Below are 22,709 nucleotides of genomic sequence, written 5' to 3'. Positions count from 1 at the left end.
CTTTTTTTTTTTTGCCCTATTAGTCAAAAACCCTTTTTTTTGTAGGATAAACACAAAATATAGTATAAAAATACTCTTAAGTCAAATTTTGTATGTGACGTAATTGGAGCCATGACTAGTTTAAATAATTTGTAACAACATTGAGTTTGATTCATTATTATTTTTGAGCAATGACAGCTTTAAAGAGAAAACAACCTGCATGGCAGCTTTATTAGACTCAACAATGCAACTTTTCTTTGTTCCATTTCACATGTTTTCACCTCTTTTATTCCACTATTTAGTTTTTTTATACACTATCTGTAGAATGTGTCGTGTATGAGCTTATATGGGACATAATGTATAATATTTCTAATTGCCTTTTTCTTTTTCATGCCTTTTTAACCTGAGTCTTTCAAGCAAAATCGTTCCAAAAATCAGCAAACCCGCCTTTCTTCTTCCTCCGTCAAAAGTAGGTGAATCCACAAATATAAATAACTACAGACCGATTTCCAAATTGGGTTAATGTTGAATGTCCAATCCAAGATGGCCGACAGGACTGTCTTTTGTTTGTCTGCTTGTCAAAGTGGTCTGAATTTCTATGTGTTTTATTCTCTTTTTTTTTAGCCGATTTAAGTAAATTGCACTAGTTTTAAGCGTAACAATTGATGAATGAAGGCTTACTTCCAAAACGTGGTATTTCTGACTGCTTTTGTTGGATTTGGAAATCTGGAGGCCTCTGACCTGCAGAAGCCGGGAGATGTTTTGTTAGCTGAAATTTTGGCCTTCCATCTGCCACAGTCTGGATCTATACTAGTCTCAGCTTGGCCTTCCACTACCTACAGTCTGAGTCGACTGGCTTCATCTTGGCCTTCCGTCTTCCACGGCCTGGATCCATCTTAGCCTCAGACTGACTAAAGCTGGGCCTCTGCTAGCCTTAGCTTGGTCTTCCAACTCTTGTAGCTTGGACATCTGAACTTTGATTATTGGACCTGGGTAGGTAGTAAAACAATTTAACAATGACTTTGACAAAAGCTCTCTATTTAATATTAATGCTTTTTCCTGGACTTGTTTTCTGCAATTGTAGTGGGGTACCTGACCAGGTGCTCCACCAACCTTTAACTCTACCAAACGCAATAACAATCACCTGGTCCTTTGAAACTACAGCATTTACACAAAGGTTATTGATATCCACATGTGGGTCAGTGCTAAATAATTCTAACCAGCTTCAGTTATGGTGTATTTCTGTGCTAAACAGATGGTTTTCTCCTTCTGATATTACTCATTTTGATATTGTGAAGCCAAATAACGTTGTCATGAGGTCACCTTGCCATATGAAACGGAAAATCTTTATATTGCTCTTACTTCTGCTATCAGGCAATGTGCAACCAAATCCAGGCCCAGCTTTATACAACATCAGTACTCCTGATGAACTTAGAGCTAGCCCATAGCAAAGCAAAATTGAAGATGAGATCTCATATATGTCTTATATATATCTCCTAGACATAAAAGAGCACTAATCGAGACCAAAGTAGATTTCTCATTCTTCTCAAATGTAGCTCCTGAGAAATAAGGCTCGCAGTGAGCACTGTGAGAGATCTCAAAGTTGTCTAACAGTTATCTCTTTTTCCGATTTCAACAAAGACCAAAATGAGAGATGAATGAGCTGGTCTCCAATATGTCTCAATAATGACTCAGTGAGAGATACACATGGTTTTGTTTCTCACTACTCACTGTTTGAGTTCTCAGATGTCTCTTTGCTATTTCGGCAAAAAGACAATGAGTATTGGTTTCAATATGTCTCAATGATGTCTGAATGAGAGATATACTTGGTTTTGTCTCTCACTGCTCACTATTTGAGTTGTAATATACCCGTTTTCTGGCTTAGAAAAAATAATTTCAAAAATGCATTTTAATTGACACAGTTTAATTATACCTCAATCATACTCCAGTTTATCTCACGCTAACATTTGGAGAAAATAATTAATTCAGGCAATATGGATATACGGTCTGTAATCTAAATGGTTTATTTAAATAATTTTCTACTTAATTTGTTGATTTCTTATCCACACGCCATGTACAGTAACTCAGTGACTACAATTGTGAGATTTAAAACTGAACCCAAACAATACTGATATGATCACAAGACACTTTTTAAGAGCTTTTAACATTTGTGAACTTTCTAGAGCAGTGGTTCTCAAACTCTTTTAACAAGGTACCACTTCAGAAGATATTTGGCTCTCCAACCACCATTATAAGGACTAATATTAAAATACAGTAGCATAGTAGGCCTATGTATTCATTAAAAAAAGACAGTGGTTTTATTAAACAAGTAAATTTAATAAATTGGCCACTGAAATATTACACACAATGCAAAAACATAATCAACAATGATACTCCATATACAGTACATATTTACAGACTTTTACAGCATCCACGGCAACATCACATCAGTGTGTATTTTCAGAGCATTTATAACAAGGATCACAAATTTGATTTGTGGCATTTTAGGCCAGTTCAGTTCTTAATTATCTAAAACTTTTCAAGTGTATTGGGGAAATGAACTGCAAACACAATGCCAAGCATAGATGTGAAGTCAAGGAAAACAACTTTACCCAATATGTCATCCAAGAATACTACTGTACTGGCAGAAGTTTCCAATAGGGGAATAACATAACTGCATGTCTCATATGTTACACTATCTTGCAGCAAAGAAAAACCTGCATGTTTAAATTCACGAACAAGGGCCCATTTGGCACATGAATGTGCTACGGTAAACAAGAAATCAATCTGTACATACTTTTAAAAAAAGGATGAGGATCTTTCTTCTGACACACTAGTCCCACAAAACAGGCATTTTATTTGTTTACTTTCTATTGGCCCAAAACAATTACTGGAGGATTTATGTAATATAATAAGCGATGATGCAGAGTGGGATAAAAAAAGTTTTTGAACTTCTGCACACTGTTTAAGCAGTCTGTGTTCAGACTATCGGGATAAAGCAACTTGAACATTTTGAGCATATCGCTTAGGGCCTTATCAGTGACTTTATGACAGTTTACATAACCCATGATGATCAGAAGGCACTCTGCCATGGCTTCTGATGCATTGTCATGTATTGGTTTGTCTGTTGTGTCCTTGAAATTTGACTCTTCTGCACACTCCTCACTCAAACTATCTTCAAATCCTTCATAAAACGTATGTCCGTCATTGTACATCCAATCCCCTATATCAGGGAGAGCTTCCTCAAATGATTGAGATGAATCATACTCAGCATCGACATGTAGTTTAGTTGTTAGGCCATCAGGAGGATCTGTGAGGGCTGTTCTGGAAAATGTTTTTCCATTGTCTTTGATAGTCAGAAGTAGAAATATTTTCATGTGCTGAAATTAAAATAGAATACAAATCATTAAAGGTTTTTTATACCATTTTGTCAAAAGGCAAAACGTATAACATCTCAGCATATCGCTCACATTCTTACACTCAAAAGTTTGTCATATTTTAGCAGGATTTGCTTCGTGACAAAATTCACAACAAAACAATAGTCAGACACAGAAGACGGTGGGTGTACCTGGCAGGTAGGGAGAGGCTTGATGTTCCAGAGTGGTACATCCTGCACGGTCACCTGAAGGTTGGATGTGTTCCATTTGAAGAGCAGTGTTTTGGGATCCTTCAGGAGGCACCGCCTCCTTCAGTGTTATTCTGCTGCTATCCCCTGACACAAAGAAGAGGAACCAAAAAACTCAAAAGACTAAGATTTAGTAAACACACAGCATCAAACCAAACCTATGAGAAAGGATCTTGACGAGGGATGCAACATTATTGTAAATATTACGTTATATTGGTTTCAAAATTCTCACAATAATGCCGTGATGTGTGACGCTATCAAACGAGAACTCCAGTGGGTGTGTTTTTTTCTGACAATATTAAGTGGGCTCATCTGAGAAGTAAACTCGATCTCCCATGATAACCCGCGTAGTGTGGGACAACAAAGTTCAAACAGGGGACATTATATAGGGGTGAAAAAGTGGAAGTGTGCAGGAGTGACGGGAATGTTTGTGCTTCGGTGATCCGAGGAATTGTTGCTGTGAAATATTTCTGTGCCTATAACTGTCGTGCTTGTTTAACCTTAAATAAAGTCTGCATAATACAAGGTAAAGCTTGCCACGTTCATCCAGACCATTTCCAAGTCGGCCCAGAGCTGTTGCACCTCACCAAAGGAAATGTGGACATGCACAAAATAAGAAATTTGCCGACACTTCACACCACAATGTCTACAATAAGTTAAGGAATATGAGTAATATATTAGAATGAGTTGTATTTTAGAACCATTATTTGGAAAATATCATTGATGTGAAACCAAGACGTCAGCAAGGGACAATATCCATTTGTGAGGTATTTATATGATTAAAAGTCAAATTATTAGTTAATTCTTAAGAATCAGTATTTTACAAACTAATACTAACATTTCCATTGCAAATGACAGTTTCTTAGGAAGTTAAAAGTAAAAAAAACACTAAACTAAACAGCAGTGATGTAACAATACCAAAATGTCATATCACCGTTACTGTGACCAAAATGATCACTGTTTGCATTATAATCGCATTATTGTTGAATGTGCTAAAAATGTAATCAAACCCACAATAATACCAAGTTATATTAAAAAAAAAACATACCAGACAAACACAGTATAGTTTCTTGGCTAAAGAAACATTATTGTTCTACATTAGTTACACTGCAAGTTTACTGTTAATGTCAGTTTAAAGTTTTGTTTTTTGTTTGTTTTTGTGTGTTACTTGAAATTCTGGAATTCTGCACCATTCCTTTGCACCTGAAATACCTGTTTATAATAATAAATATGACTACAACATATGAACATTATGTTTGTGTTCAATTATAGTAAGTGTGTTTATCCTAAACATTCCTGCCACTTCATTTAACACCACCCATCCATCCATTTTCTACCGCTTATTCCCTTTGGAGTCGCGGGGGGCGCTGGTGCCTTTCTCAGCTACAATCGGGCGGAAGGCGGTGTACACCCAGGACAAGTCCCCACCTCATCGCAGGGCCAACACAGATAGACAGACAACATTCACATTCACACACCAGGGACCATTTAGTGTTGCCAATTAACCTATCCCCAGGTCCATGTCTTTGGACTTTGACATTTTTGTAACAATATCTTATTGTGGCTTTAACACTATGAGGATATCATACCGTGAAATTTTGATATTGTTACATCCCTAATCAGCCTTAACTTGAAGGTGAAAGGTTCAAAAAACATTAATTACACATGCTGAGATTACTTATATTTCAAGTTTCATTCTTCATACGTACTACTGTAATCAGGGTAAAAGAAAGCAATATTTCCATGCTTGTTCCTGACAAACTGTGGACAGCTTTTTATCCTTCTATCTGGTCTGTAAATCTCAATCAGAACTAATCCATTTAAACAAAGAAAACGCATATACATGTAACTTACTTAGCCATTGCTCATCAGTCTTCACATAGGTGGTTGCAGGACGGGATGACTGCAGCAAGAAAAATAAAATATCATATATCTGCTGCCAGTTTAATGCACCACAACTATGCCAGTCTGCTTACCAGCTTTACAGTCCTTCTTGATCATTTATTTGAGTCGACTTCTTTACCAGTTCTTCTCCATCGTTTTCCAGGTTTTCATTTTGTCATTTCGACACTCCAATACTATGTAAATACAGACAAAGGTTGCTGGAATATACAGTGGAACTTCTTGTAAATGTAAAACTCTATATTATGTCGAAGCAGTGTATGTTCAGTAATTTATATTGTTCGACTTCAAATGTTCTCTGAACATTTACTTCTATCATTGCTATTTCACTATGGGATGTATGAAGTGTAGTTTATCACTTGAGATGCCTCGCTGGAGGTAACTTTCATAGCTTCTAGCAAGGTTGAATGCGGCATTTATAGCTATATTTCCGTAAATCAGTGACGTTACAGTAGTTTAATAAATACTAACTCGTGTATGTTAAAGTAATTTAAATACCAAAACAAAAACAATAAATGGTATTACTTACTTGCAGTTGTTATTCCTTCAGTGCCGAATTGTTTCTTCAAGTCACATCCGCCCACTAAATGCGCATGCGTGTTTTTCAGGTAGAGCAAATATGATTGGACAGATTCATGGGGCGGCGTGCCAAATCTCGCGAGAGTGTTGTTGAGATCCACATCTCGGAATTTTGATAAAGTTGATTTTCTCCTTATATGACCATCTGAAAATAGCCATTTTTGGCTATGAGTAACTTTCAAAGGAAGGAAATTTAGAAAATTTACGCTTTCTATCAGACGGCGGCGGACATGACGCGTTGTTTGCCGTCAGTTAACGTCAGAAGAAGAAGAGGCGGGGAAACAGTAGGTGGCGTAACATTTCAACGTCGTCTGTGCGCCTACCTTAAACTAAAACAAGGGAGAAGAAGAAAGCGAAGAAGAAAGAGAAGAAGAAGCGGGAAAGTTTTTGGAAACGAAGGTCGCAATGCTTGCGACATGAGACTTGGAGAGGTAAGTATGCTAATATTTTTTAGTTGGTCAACCATGTAATGTTGTGAAATGAAAATATTTAACTGTTGTGAAATGAAAATATTTAACTGTTGTGACAACGGAGCGGTCCTTTATTAGGCTGCGGTAACCATAATGGCGTCTGCCCAACAAGTAATGTTAGCATACATAATGACCTTCACAATTGGATTCTACAGTGCATATTAATTTGGGGAGCTTAACTTAAAAATGTTTTTTATAATACTGTTGTAGATAAAGTGACACTCGACAAAGGAGGTCCGGGTTGAATTTTATCGGTAAGGCTGGCTATTTGCAATAAATAAGAGATTACATCCAAAAGTATTAAATGATTCACTAATTTGCCCCGCCATTTTGAAAGCAGCAGTATATTTGCTTACTCGCTGGCAGAGGCACAGTATGTTTTGTATCATGCTATCGATTGTATAAACTGCATATATTTAGGAAAATAAAGTAGGTATGTGTGTAAAATGTTAAACATTCATTAAATGAATTCGGTATTATCAGTCAGGTCTTGTTAAGACTAGCAACATGATATAAGAATAGTTTTCCTGTGATACATGTTTAAAAAAGTATGATTGTGTTAACCTGGTCAAAATGCACTAATTATGGTCAACCTCTTCAATACAAAGTCATTGGGGCTCGAGATTATATTCATGACCTTTTTGTTAAAAATACTATAACTTTCCTAAAATGTACTCCATTATAAAAAGGTGCCATCAAGCCCACCGCACCTCAAAATAGATATGAATTAAAATAAGAATTAAACTGTCTGGTTTAAGATTTTTTTTTACTATAGCCTGAACAATCATAAATTATAATTTTGTTTACTTGTTTTTAACAGAAGTTAAATATGATTCACCCTAAAAGTTACCATCCATATGGAGTGACCCCATATATGTAAATAATTTCAATTTATATAATAGTTCCATCCATATATTTTCTACTGCTTTTCCCTTTCGTGTCGTGGGGGTGCTATGTCCTATCCCTGTTCCGCTTGGGCGAAAGGCGGGGTACACCATGGACAAGTCAACTTAGATCGACAGACAACATTCACACACGCGTCAATTTAGTGTTGCCAATCAACCTATCCTTAGTTTGTGATCCAAAATGTATTTTTTCATTTACAGCATGGACCAAAAGGAAACGACTACAAGAAAGAGGTTAAGAGTTCCCACAAAGAAAATGAAGGACCTGCATAATTCTCCTCCCCCAATTAAGCAATCTGGTAAGTTTCTATGTATGTGTAGCAAAGCGGACTACGGTTAAGCCAAATTGCAGTACATGTAGTTAACAAACTGGAAAAAGGACTTTATTAATTTGTGTAGTATTTAAAGATCAGCTGAGAATACCACCTTGGGAAAGTTGCCCCAAGGAAGTTAGGTAACAGTACCCTAATTGTAATGAGGCCACACACCTCTAAGACAGCGATGGGCAAGCTCTTCCTACTGCATCTGCTTTAAAATGCAAATAGGGATGGGGAGAGGGAATAATCATAACATTGATGTCCAAATGAGATGACAAATACCAGTCCAATTTTTTATACTCAAATTAACTATTTTAAACACTTTCTCTTTTGCACTCTCTCTTTCAGATTGTTTGGCATTCGTCAGATGGGAGGACGGTTATACCGGCAAAATCTTTACAGGAGCAGACATTTTGCCAAGAGATTAAGCTCCTGTGCAGATCTTAGATCTTAAAACAGGAGATTCTGTTTTAGCAAAGTAGTCAGATAGTAAATTTTATAGGGCAACTGTTGAACATATTTTAGGAAAAGATCAGACTCAGTCACCAAAAGGCTGCCAAACTCCACAGGAGTTATTTTTAAATATGTTGGAAGCCAGTGAGCCATCACACTCAACATCAGGGTCTGAAACCATTACAGTAGATCAGAAACCACTGTCTGAACATGATAATATTACAGCGCTGAATCTATCAAGTGACGGGGGACTTGTAACAGGCGGCAACACTGCCTATGGGTAAGCTTGACATTTATTACCTCATGCCTATGGGTCTACAAGTTCAAAACGTTTAATCTTTAGCAAATTTAGTGAATTTCAAAACCAAAAAAAACAGCATTAATTTAAACATTATTTTATTTGCCATCAAATCATTGTTTCAGTAAATAGTATGTTAATGACAAATACAAATATTTGATGTATTAAGTTGCCCAAAACCCAACATCTGTATCCACTCTGATTTCAGGATTAAAAGTTCTGAACTTGTGGACCCTGAAAACAATTTGTTGCCATCATTTTATTACTTTTTAGTTATGGTCAAAACGTTCCTAGAGTGTAAATATCCACTCTACAATCTCATGTGTCAAAACTAGGGAGTAACAAAATGAACATTTCATGTCATGGTTACAATTGTTATCACAGTATTGATGAATGTGCTCAAGAAGTACTTGAACACACACTGAAATCTTATAAACAAGTTTTATTGAGAAAAATTTACACAATATGTACTTTCTTAACAGTTTTTAAACATTCAGTTTCACGTCAAAATATAAATTCCGTTTGTTTTTTTTTTCAATTAAATATAAATAAGAATATGAGAAATATGAATAAAAGTAGTTTAAGGATGGGAGTTCAAGGATGAGTGTCAAAAAATCCGGAGCTAACTTCTTATCAGCAATCAAGTATTAACTAAACACTTGTAGGTTCTCAGAGCAACACTCATCGGAAATGTGTCCAGTAAAAACCTGTCCGATCGGAGCGTTCAACAATAACAAAAATTCCATGGATGAATTAAGTAAACAATATCCAAAAAATAGGATCCAAACAAAATTTGTGGAACGCTCTCCTTGGCCGCTGGTAGTTGCTGCTGCTCTTGCCTAAACACCGCACTGAATTTCAGGACAGGGACACCAAAACAAGCTTGGCTTGCTAGTTAGCATAATTATCATCATCGAGCTAGCTTACTTGTTGTTGATACTGTTACATGATTGGCTGTTGGCGTGTCCCTTCCATTGCTCAGTAAATACTGTTAACTGATTGTCTGTTGTAGCATGTCACTTCCATTGCTCAGTGACACTTCCTGTTTTCTGTTTACTGGGTTCCCAAAGCGCGAGTGACCTCATGCAGCGAATCATGCTGGCTCGAATATTTTATCGAAAGCATTTAATATTGATATGATTATGTGTATTGCGATGTATAATTATTGTTTTATTGGCCCAGTGCTATGTAGTATTGATTCTTAAAAAATATTTTCGGGGCTTTTGTCGGAGCCCTACATGCGGATGGAAATGTTCCTCTTTTTTGTGAATTTTCCTCCTCTTTTGTCAAAGGGTGCTCACATGCCTGTGCTTCCTTTTGTGGAGAAAGGAGGTAGGGCAGAAATCTCAATAAGCAATAGTTTAAAAAAAACATATTTAAACCAAATATAAGTACTGGTTTGACAGTTTATACTTAATTGTACATTTCATAAATAATCCTGAGATATATAAAGTAATAACTTTTTCGTGATAGTCAATGTTATGTATCACTTACTATTAAAAAAATCTGTTATTTGTTATTGTTGACTGAGTTGTCTATTTCCTTGCAGCCAAGATGATTTCATCTTCAGTACTGGTCCAGTTCCTTTGTCTTTGATGTGAAATGTTTTTGTTAAGGAGTACTGTACAGAATGATTATAGATATAGTCAATTTTGGTCATGGTACATTTATTTTCATTATTGGTACTGTCCATCATAGAATGAGGAGAACAAATCATTTATACATTGGTGATTTTGTAGTTCGATGTCTGTTACTTATATTATTATTTTTAGTAATATCATTATAGGCACACTTCAATTGTAAGTGATAGAATCCAAAACAAAAATCCGTAAAATCACATTGTATGAATTTTTTAAAAGTAATTAATTTGCATCTTATTGCATGAAATTTGTATTTGATACTTCAGAGAAGTAGAGGTTACTAGGTGATCAATTCCGTGGAGAAAAAAAAATGCAAGTTACTTGAAAATAATAAAATGTGTAATTTTTTGTTTTGTTTTAGATTTTACAGAACCGCCAGTCTATTAAATACTTGTTCTCCTCACTGCACATAGACTAAGGTCCACTTTGGCCGCTGCAGGTTAAAATATACTGTAGGTCATTTCAGTAATTTTTTTGTAGTTCAGTATTTCTCATCTCTTTTGATGTTGTATATACATATATGGACAAATTGGGTTTATACAATTGTAATCTATTGTTCAATGAAATATCACGATAGGTTTACCAGAGAGGGAACCATTGGTCCATCACCCTACAGCGGCAATACAGCCATCCCATCACTGTATGACCTCCACATCAATTGTCAATTTCCTTACAGAGGCCATATATCTAGCCTATCACCATATGACAGGGGTGTCCAAAGTGCGGCCCGGGGGCCATTTGGGGCCCCCAGGTCATTCTTTAACGGCACATTTTAAAAATACAACTGAAAAAAATAAAAAGTGATAAAAAGCGCAAACAGGTGAAATGTAACAAGAAAATGTTGCAATGCTTTAATAACACAAAGATGCCATGCAGGCTGTTTCTTTCTTTAAAAAATAATGGATCAAAATCAATGTCATTTTGAATTATTGACCTATTCAAAACTTCAATTACGTCACGTTAAATATTCCACTTTAAGATATTTTTTGGGGAAAATGTTGCATATTTTGTGTTTTGCCATATAAAAAAACTGAGCTGTTTTTTTTTTTTTTTTAAAGAAGGGCCTAAAACAAACAAACCAAAAAAATTAAACAACAATAAAAGTTCTAAAATTGACGGATATATCTGAGGTTGATCTCGAGATTATTGTGCTAAAAGTAAACAGTAAAAAAAATGTATTATTTATTTTTTAACACTTTAACGAGTAGGACACTTTGGGATCCCCAATTATTTTAGTGTGATTTGTTTTTAAGTGTCATTCCTCAAAAAAAAAAAAAGATTAAATATCCAAAATTAAGGCTCCAATTATTATATAATCTCAAAAATTCCACCCCAAAAAGTTATTGGATGAAAATATTGCATATTTTGTGTTTTTTCCATTTTTTTTTTCCTAATGTTGATCTAGAGATTTAAAACATGAATAAGGATAATAATACTGAATAATGACACATTTTTGATATTTTTTTTGACCAAAACCCTTTGGGGTCCCGGGATCATAACTAAGTGGAGGCCTAACTGTATATTTTTTTATACATTTATTGTATTGGTTTTTAAAATATGAAAATGGCCCCCACTTGCTTTGATTTTTCAGTGTGCGGCCCTCAGTGGAAAAAGTTTGGACACCCCTGCCATATGGTCTCAACATAAAAGGTCCATTTCCCTACGAAGACCATGCATCCTGCCCATCAACCAATGGCCTCACCACCGAAGGTTGATCACTCTGGAGGCTGTACACCCCGCCTATCCCCACACGACTTCAACACCGCTGGCCCATCACCAAATGTCCACAACACCTCTGGTCCTTCACCCGGCGTACACAATAGCTTGCCACCTAGCCGGGTGAATCCACCTGAGAATAAAAACGCAGCTTTCCTGGCACCAGACAGGAGAGATGCACTCAACCCATCTGTTGAGGACACTATCTGTTATCAACCACAGGCAGAAAAATCATGGACGCCATGTGATGGATGTAGGGAGGAGTTGGAAAAAATCCGGCGAGAAAAGCAACGAATCAAAGAAGTCCTCTTGAAAATAGGTAAGTACCCAATGCTAATTCATTCATGATGTAATTGTTTTGTTTACTTAAACTTGTGATTGGGCCTTGAACACATTATTTTCTCATTCTGGTATTGTTTGTGCTATTTTTCCCCTTTCAGATCCGGGCCAAGTCAGAGTACTTCAAACTCCCTGCGACCTCGTTGGAGACAAATACACCGACGGCCCTCATTAATCGGACCAGCAAGAGCTCTTTCCTGAGAGCGGCGTATTCATATCATCGTTCCGCCTTGCTGCCATGAGACATGCTTCAAAGCCCAAATGTATGCGTTTATTCCACGCACTCTTTGACCTCTTTTTTACAGTAGAGGAGTGTCCCTTTTGGTCGCCCTGAAAACAAACCTGCAGGAACACGAAAGCGCATCCTTGACCGGAAAAAAGTTGAAGGAATCCTAAGTAAGTTTTCCCAAACTGAGGGTGTTTTCAGGCCAAAATTGGGTAACAATAATTAAATAGAAGTTCAATATGAGAAATGTTAATCCCTTATCGATTACAGCACACTGGAAGTATAACTCAATGTTACATAATTACAATTTGTGATTGACTAAAAACTAGCGTTATGATGAGCAATATAGTGTTATGTCCATCAACTTGAAGTGTGGTTGTGTGTATTAATGATTTTGCGTAAATTAAGGCTTTAAACGGCAATAAAAAGCATTAAATGCTTTGCCCAGAGGCATTTAAAAAATGTAATACGATTGTAGGACATGGCGGACAGTCAATATGTCAAACGGTAAGTGAAAATTAACTTAAGAAGGTTACGGTCATCGAAATTGTTAGTCTTCCTGTGTGTTTCTTTTTTTAACTGCGGCTGTCAAACTGCATACAAGAGGTATTGTAAGGTGGGAACACGACAAAAGCACTGCTTCAATAAAGCAAAATGAAACTGCTCTGGGGGCCTAAACTTTTCCATTCTTTGGTCACTGTAGGCGTGTAGTCCTTAACTGTGACACCATGTCAGGATAATGGAAAAGCTGAGCTTTTTTAATACACTGAGTCGTTTATTTCAATCATCTGCACTTCAACACATATGAGCTAACTTGCCTAACATTAGCAACTGTTGTGACGCAAGTGATCTACGCTAGCGAGGCAATTTTCACAGCAGACCACAACTCTTTTATTTTCTGACATTCCCACAATAAATGAATACAAGTTCCTTCAGCTGCCGGACACTTGATACATACTTGCTATTTACTGTAAACATTTTAAACAGAGAAGGTGTAAAGTACAATAAATTCAAAATGTTTAATTGCCATAGCTTTTTTTCAAATGCATCTTATTGGCATTTTTACCAATATTGTTCTGTATTTTTCTAAAATGTTTAAATAGATCATCCATTTCCAAACACATGCATAATTTGCAATCCTGGTATGATGTTCATTTATTATTCCATAAAACCTTTTAACTATTTAAAATAAATTGTATCCTGATTAAAAATGGTATCCTCCAGTTTGTGGCTATTATAAATCATATTTTCAGAGAATATATATATATACTTACAGCATGTTTCAAACAGACACAACTAAATAAATGGCTAATGGGTATATTATATTGATCATCTGATGCAGAATGGGATGTTTGTTTAGAGGGTTTAAGTGCAGTTCTCCTTTAATATTTTTGATAGTCAGAACCTTTTAATTAGCGATTGTCTACGGCCATGCACACAGTCAAAACACCAGATGCTACCCCACAAAAATAAATAAATAAAAATACATTCTCCAATCAAACAGCTTTGCAAGCCAATTCTAATACACTAGATAGTAACAGTTAATGTAAACTTTTCAACTAATTAACTTGTCTAATGCTTGCAACTGTGTGTATACAGATAATTGTAAGCTTTTGACTATATAAAAAAAAAAACTATGCAGTCGCACATGGGCATTACATTTTTTATAGTACCAAAAAATGGCATTAAAAAGCATTACATTTGAATTTGCATTATTATTGTTATTGCATTGCATAGATTTGATACCTGTAGAAACTGATGTGGGACAAAATTACGAATGGCTGATTATTATGTTCTTGCCTTGCAGGGTATGTCCTGAGATGCGGTACCCTTCCTGATTGGGACAATATTGAGGAGGCCAAGCTCAAGAAAGCTTTGGTAAACAAATGTCGGGCCAGAGACGGTTTTAAGTAGGCCCTTGTACCTGTCGAGTTCATTCTATGGTAGGATGTTTCCTTGGTAAACATGTTAAATATTTTGGTCTAGGTTTGCGTAGTATATATTGTAAAAAATTGCCTTATGATGTAGCTTTTAGTACCACGTTATTCTGTGATAATGCATATTGAGGTGTGCTGTGCCAAGCAAATTTGGCACTGATGCCAGCGCCCCCCGCGACACCAAAAGGGAATAAGTGGTAGAAAATGGATGGATGGATGGATGGATGCAACCTCACTAACAAGCTAGCGGCTAATATCCTTTCACAGTGCAAAGTTTTTTCCAAATAAAAAAATAATGCAACTGGTAATGACGCAGTACGTTACTGCTTACATAATCAGGTATATTAGTAGCTTTTGTAACCAATTTCAAAATATTTCAATGATCATTTATGTACCAAATGTTATATTGTTATCGCAGGAGGCTGTTCTATTGTTTACAACAGTGTTTCTTAATCATAGGGCTGGGGCCCACTGTTTGGCTGCGAGTACCCCTTGGAAGCCGCCAATAAATATCTGTTTCTTAGCTGTTGTCCGTCCATATGGGCAGCAATGGTACTCGGTTGTCTTACACTTTAGTGTAAGATGACTAATTCAGTGTTTATATTTCAGTTGGTCCCAGACTCTTGTGTAGTGGAAAAGTTGGTCGTGCCCCAAGGTAAAAATGTTAAGTATCCCTGGTTTTCAATGTGTGATTATTTTTTGTATGTAGACTAGTTCCACACAGCACAGTTACAATTTTATAAATGTATTTCAGTTTTTACTTGGAATATTTAAAAAATGGAAATTTTGTCATTTACTCACCCTCTTACTGAGATGAAGTCAAGTGTTTTTTTAACTAAGGTACATGGTTTGCTCAACAAGGAGTTAAAAAGCTACACCTGACTTTTTCACAATAGCAAAGTGAGTACTCAAGGTCAAATTCATTTATTTTTGTATTTGTTTTATTTTTTGTATATTGTTTTCTGTTTTAAGTATTGTGAATGTCAATATGTACATTATGTATGTACTAATTAACTACATTTACATTTTTGTATTTAATCTATTTTTATATTATATTTTGTATTTTTGTGTAGCCAAATAAAGTGATACACCTTTCAATATTTGAGTATTTGTTTAGTGTTATTTCTAATTAAGTCAGATGAATATTTAAATTGCACTCTCAATTTGTTCTCATGATTCTCAAATTTGAGATATGATAATAAATTTAAGAGAAATAATCAAGACATGAAAAAGACATACATAAGATCTCTTTTATTGCTCATACATCTCGTTTCTTTCTCTTTGTATTATCCTTCAAAATAAATGAGACATAATTGAGATCAATGGCATACATATATGAGCTCTCGTCAGTGTATCCCACTTCTCAAATATTGCTCAAAGGGTTGTCTCAACTCAACCTCCTTTGTCTCAGTGATGTCTTGTCTCTTTTTAGCTTATTTATTGCTCCTAAGGGTCCCTTAGGAGCAATAAAAGAGAAACAATTGATCACAGAATTAGACAGATATGAGAAGCTCAAAATGTTCTCAAGATACGAGATTAAGCAACAGATGAGCAAGCAAATTTTTGCTATGGGGAGTTATTTGACAGAGTTGATCACTCATGAGTTAGTTTAACTCTGCTGAGATGCAATTAAGCCCCGCCCTGCATTTCACTTCAGTTGGAGGGAAAAGAGACAATAGGAACCATTTCGCTTCTCTCGTGCAGTTCCACAAGGTAAGTGCAATTTAATCAAATGTACTGAAACAGCTGCAAATTAATGCTGTGAAATGTAGCATGTACAATAAAACATGTATGGAGAATATGTGTTTTAGCAACTAAGCTTTTTTTGTCACCAGTTCTGAACAACAAAATCGGTCATGCTATTAGCTTGCATTTCTAAGCTAGCAGACAGTAGTAGCAAGTCACTTCAACTTTAAAAATGACAGTAAGTCACTTCCTCAAAGCCATGATAAACAAAGTTTTTACTGTACAAAATATTATTTAAGGCTGGAACTAACAGTTGTGGGGGCTTTTGTTATTTTGTCCCTCACACTCTAAACTTCAAAAAACTGCAAAAACCTGTGGAGACATGTTTCTCTTGTCCAATTTTGTCTGCGGAGGGATAAGCTCAGTAGTTACTGGTTCATTTATTGCTACTCTTCAAGTTTTGGTGTTATTTATTATCAGGGTATTCACTGGGTCATGGACACATTGTATTAAATATTAAATGAGATTTAATTTAATTTAGTATTTAATTCATACCAGGGCCTTTACAAGCATCTGAAACTGTCTTGACCTAGGAATATATAAATGTAAGAACTGATTGTTAGTTTATTTCTTGATTTGGTACAAATTAATATAGCTGCAGCCTCTCCTCTGTTCTCAGGGGCACAGAAACACACGCACGTCAGTGAGCAGCAGAGCAGAGGTTACGGTGGATCCCGTGAAATGACAGTAACTGTAACATCAGTTTGATGACATCTAACTGTAAGTACTGTATGTGAAGAAAAACCTCGAGTATAAACATCTGTAAAACCTGCGCAAACATGTGAAATACTTTTTAATCCGTTTGCTCCTCCATCTCTCATTTATCCTCTGACACAGCATGCTGGCTCATCTTTAAGCTGTAGCAAACAATCTAGCAGTCGTTGTCCTTATACTTTCTGCTAACCATAACTCGCCACTGAAATGATTGTGTTAAAAGTTTCTGCTGGCAGAGCCAACCAGCCCTCACTGCCACATAAACAGCTGAGAAAGGAGGAAAGAGATAGGACAGGAAGAATAACTAATGTTTTTTTTTTCTTTTTTGCTGTGTTTTTAATCCTATTTTGAAATTATTCAATATTGTGACAACAGGAATATGATTAAAATGACTTGTTTCCAGTGAGATATTGTTCAGATGATATTGTGACTTTTCTGTTGTAGAAATTACTGTTACTGCTCTAACATTTAGTTTTAATTACAATATTCAATTGTGATCCCTTTCAAAATACTCTCCCTCTCTCTGTCTCATGTATACATAAATATAGACACATATATATACATATATATATATATATATATATTATAAAGCAATCATTTAGGAATGAAAAAGAAAATTATTGATAGAGGCCCCTGCAAAATATTAACAAATCTTATCCTTTACTGTGACACATTGACCTCTAAACTGTTCTTTCTTTAAATATTGACTTTCTTTAATATATGTTTTGCATGTCTCAGTGAAGATGCTGGTCCAGGTGAAGTACAACCAACAGCAGAAGTATGTGAAGCTGGATGACGTTGAGGGACAGTTTGACTTTATCCAATTCCATGGAAAAGGTGTTTCAATTTACTTAATCTTGCCTTAAAAACAGTTTAAAAATAGACCCACTTTCTTTAAAAACCTCATGTTGTATACTCTGGTGTCTTTACATGCCTGAAGCAGATTCCTTTATAAATGGGGATAATTTACTCAACATGTGTGCCACCTAGAATGTAAAGCATTTTATACACAAGAACAGTTAACTGAGAAAAGCCAATACTTAACTTTTAAATTTGGACTTAAGAAGTGTCAGGGTTACTTGAGGGAAAAAATCACCAGTGGATGACTCCATCTAACTAGAACAGTCATTTGCTGTGAGACAAATGAAACTGCACATAAAGCACATAAATCACAATTTTCTCATACTGTTTTCCAGTCATTGAGAGATTTTGCCTGCCACCCGATGCAAGCATTATGTACAAGGATGCAACAGGGACAGAAGTTGATGCGGAAATATTCAGCGACCTGGTTGGACAAGGCAATGTGGTGCTGACAATATTCTCAAGCCAGGGTGAGATATAAAATCATGTATTATCAGGCACTCTGTACACTACTGAATAAAATGATCAAATGTTTTTTTCTTTTATTCCTTTAGAATTTTCAGACCTGTCCTTGTCCTCTGCATCTGAGATCTCTGACTCTAGCTTCAACTCAAGCGGAACTCTTGCCATGGATGAGATCCCTCGCAAGAGACAGCGAAAAGAGAATAAGCATGATGCAACATCAGCTAAACAGGTTTGAACAAAGCTTGATTCACTTGAGTTTTTTTACACATTAAAACAGTTTTTGCGTGTCAAGGATAGCTGTTTATCACCATATTTTGCATTTTCATGTTTTTGTTTTTTATCAGTTGATTGAAGCTGTAACAAGCTACGACGGAATGACAGACAGAAATACCCATTTTTTTATACATATAGATTTATTTATTAAAGGTAGATTGAGCAAATTGGTTATTTCTGGCAATTTATTTAAGTGTGTATCAAACTGGTAGCCCTTCGCAATAATCAGTACCCAAGAAGTAGCTCTTGGTTTCAAAAAGGTTGGTGACCCCTGATATAAATGAATGTAACGATGGTAATAAAATGTTATATAGCAAAGTAAAAGTTGTGTTTCTTATCTAAGTAAATGTAACTCGTTACTACTCACCTACGTGGATAAGTGTGTTCACCTTTGACAGGTACGACAAAATAAAAATAAAAATAAAAATGATCACCATCGAGTTTAGGTGACTTGAAACAAGCATGCATTCAATGTTTGGCTTTACCGTGTCTACTTTTACTTTCACTTTCTTTGATATTCTGCCAGCAGAAGCGTCTGCCTCACACTTTTCCCCCACGTTCAGCACTTTGGCCACAGCGAGTCCATCTCATGAAGGCTTTCTGCTGACTTTTTTACTCAGGATGAAACTTCCTGATGCAACCCTGGCCGGGAATCGAACCCATGCGAGGCAGATGCGTGTCCCGTTACCAGAGGTGGGACCAAGTCATTTTTTTGCAAGTCACAAGTAAGTCTCAAGTCTTTGCCCTCAAGTCTCGAGTCAAGTCCCGAGTCAAGACAGGCAAGTCCGAGTCAAGTCCAAAGTCAATACTGGAAAGTCTCAAGTCTAGTCCCAAGTCCTGCATTTTGGGTTTCGAGTCATTTCAAGTCTTTTTAACCACAGACTAATATATGTACACAGATTGTGTATGCTTTTAAAACGCTGTATGTATTTATTATTAAAAAAAACAGTGCTGACATTGCACTTCATAATAGCACTATTAACCAGTTATTCTAAACATTTAACTCATTCCTTTACAGTACAAACACATCTGAAAAAACAAGTGCAACTGTACTTATTTGCACAAAAGTGTTAACATTGTATTTCCATGGAATATTGCATTGCAACTAGTTCATCAGCAGTTTATGTCATGTTGTCACCTTATCTCATTGATCTCATCTCATACTGTATGTGTTTATGTCTGTGTACACATGAAAAACCACAAATACATGAACATAACAATGAACAGTGCTGTACTTGTTAGATGTCAGGGCCCTATGCAATATGTACACATATTCTTAATATAGTATACATTTTAACTGACCTCCTCTCTGAGCTGCTACCTTACCGTGGTAGAGGAGTTTGCGTGTCCCAATGATCCTAGGAGCTATGTTGTCTGGGGGTTTTCATGCCCCCTGGTAGGGTCTCCCAAGACAAACAGGTCCTAGGTGAGTGATCAGACAAAGAGCAGCTCAAAGACTTCTATGGAAATACAACGAAATGAACCCAGATTTCCCTCGCCCGGACGTGGGTCACCGGGGCCCCGCTCTGGAGCCAGGCCCGGAGTTGGGGCACGATGGCGAGCGCCTGGTGGTCGGGCCTGTTCCCATGGGGCCCGGCCGGGCACAGCCCGAAGAGGCAACGTGGGTCATCCCTCCAATGGGCTCACCACTCATAGGAGGGGCCATAGAGGTCGGGTGCATTGTGAGCTGGGCGGCAGCCGAAGGCAGGGCACTTGGCGGTCCGATCCTCGGCTACAGAAGCTAGCTCTTGGGACGTGGAACGTCACCTCACTGGGGGGGAAGGAGCCTGAGCTAGTGCGCGAGGTAGAGAAGTTCCGGCTGGATATAGTCGGACTCACCTCGACGCACAGCAAGGGCTCTGGAACCAGTTCTCTCGAGAGGGACTGGACCCTCTTCCACTCTGGCGTTGCCGGCAGTGAGAGGCGACGGGCTGGGGTGGCAATTCTGGTTGCCCCCCGGCTCAAAGCCTGTACGTTTGAGTTCAACCCAGTGGACGAGAGGGTAGCTTCCCTTCACCTTCGGGTGGGGGGACGGGTCCTGACTGTTGTTTGTGCTTACGCACCAAACAGCAGTTCAGAATACCCACCCTTTTTGGGTACACTCGAGGGAGTACTGGAAAGTGCTCCTCCGGGTGATTCCCTTGTCCTACTGGGAGACTTCAACGCTCATGTTGGCAACGACAGTGAAACCTGGAGAGGCGTGATTGGGAAGAATGGTCGCCCGGATCTAAACCCGAGTGGTGTTTTGTTATTGGACTTTTGTGCTCGTCACAGTTTGTCGATAACAAACACCATGTTCAAACATAAGGGTGTCCATATGTGCACTTGGCACCAGGACACCCTAGGCCGCAGTTCCATGATCGACTTTGTAGTTGTGTCATCGGATTTGCGGCCTTATGTTTTGGACACTCGGGTGAAGAGAGGGGCGGAGCTTTCTACCGATCACCACCTGGTGGTGAGTTGGCTGCGATGGTGGGGGAGGATGCCGGACAGACCTGGCAGGCCCAAGCGCATTGTGAGGGTCTGCTGGGAACGTCTGGCAGAGTCTCCTGTCAGAGAGAGTTTCAATTCACACCTCCGGGAGAACTTTGAACATGTCACGAGGGAGGTGCGGGACATTGAGTCCGAGTGGACCATGTTCCGAACCTCTATTGTCGAGGCGGCTGATTGGAGCTGTGGCCGCAAGGTTGTTGGTGCCTGTCGTGGCGGTAATCCCAGAACCCGTTGGTGGACACCAGCAGTGAGGGATGCCGTCAAGCTGAAGAAGGAGTCCTATCGGGTTCTTTTGGCTCATAGGACTCCGGAGGCAGTGGACGGGTACCGACGGGCCAAGCGGTGTGCAGCTTTAGCGGTCGCGGAGGCAAAAACTCGGACATGGGAAGAGTTCGGGGAAGCCATGGAAAACGACTTCCGGACGGCTTCGAAGCGATTCTGGACCACCATACGGCGCCTCAGGAAGGGGAAGCAGTGCACTATCAACACCGTGTACGGTGCGGATGGTGTTCTGCTGACTTCGACTGCGGATGTTGTGGATCGGTGGAGGGAATACTTCGAAGACCTCCTCAATCCCACCAACACGTCTTTCTTTGAGGAAGCGGTGCCTGGGGAATCTGTAGTGGACTCTCCTATTTCTGGGGCTGAGGTCGCTGAGGTAGTTAAAAAGCTCCTCGGCGGCAAGGCCCCGGGGGTGGATGAGATCCGCCCGGAGTTCCTTAAGGCTCTGAATGCTGTGGGGCTGTCTTGGTTGACAAGACTCTGCAGCATCGCGTGGACATCGGGGGCGGTACCTCTGGATTGGCAGACCGGGGTGGTGGTCCCTCTCTTTAAGAAGGGGGACCGGAGGGTGTGTTCCAACTATCGTGGGATCACACTCCTCAGCCTTCCCGGTAAGGTTTATTCAGGTGTACTGGAGAGGAGGCTTCGCCGGATAGTCGAACCTCGGATTCAGGAGGAACAGTGTGGTTTTCGTCCTGGTCGTGGAACTGTGGACCAGCTCTATACTCTTGGCAGGGTTCTTGAGGGTGCATGGGAGTTTGCCCAACCAGTCTACATGTGCTTTGTGGACTTGGAGAAGGCATTCGACCGTGTCCCTCGGGAAGTCCTGTGGGGAGTGCTCAGAGAGTATGGGGTATCGGAATGTCTTATTGTGGCAGTCCGCTCCCTGTATGATCAGTGTCAGAGCTTGGTCCGCATTGCTGGCAGTAAGTCGAACACGTTTCCAGTGAAGGTTGGACTCCGCCAAGGCTGTCCTTTGTCACCGATTCTGTTCATAACTTTTATGGACAGAATTTCTAGGCGCAGTCAAGGCGTTGAGGGGTTCCGGTTTGGTGGCCACGGGATTAGGTCTCTGCTTTTTGCAGATGATGTAGTCCTGATGGCTTCATCTGGCCGGGATCTTCAGCTCTCACTGGATCGGTTCGCAGCCGAGTGTGAAGCGACCGGAATGAGAATCAGCACCTCCAAGTCCGAGTCCATGGTTCTCGCCCGGAAAAGGGTGGAGTGCCATCTCTGGGTTGGGGAGGAGACCCTGCCCCAAGTGGAGGAGTTCAAGTACCTAGGAGTCTTGTTCACGAGTGGGGGAAGAGTGGATCGTGAGATCGACAGGCGGATCGGTGCGGCGTCTTCAGTAATGCGGACGTTGTATCGATCCGTTGTGGTGAAGAAGGAGCTGAGCCGGAAGGCAAAGCTCTCAATTTACCGGTCGATCTACGTTCCCATCCTCACCTATGGTCATGAGCTTTGGGTCATGACCGAAAGGATAAGA

Source organism: Nerophis ophidion, linkage group LG04 (genome assembly GCF_033978795.1).
Source record: "Nerophis ophidion isolate RoL-2023_Sa linkage group LG04, RoL_Noph_v1.0, whole genome shotgun sequence".
NCBI classification, from domain to species: Eukaryota; Metazoa; Chordata; class Actinopteri; order Syngnathiformes; family Syngnathidae; genus Nerophis; species Nerophis ophidion.
The sequence above is the reverse complement of the archived record's forward strand: the minus strand, read 5'-3'. Positions refer to the sequence as shown.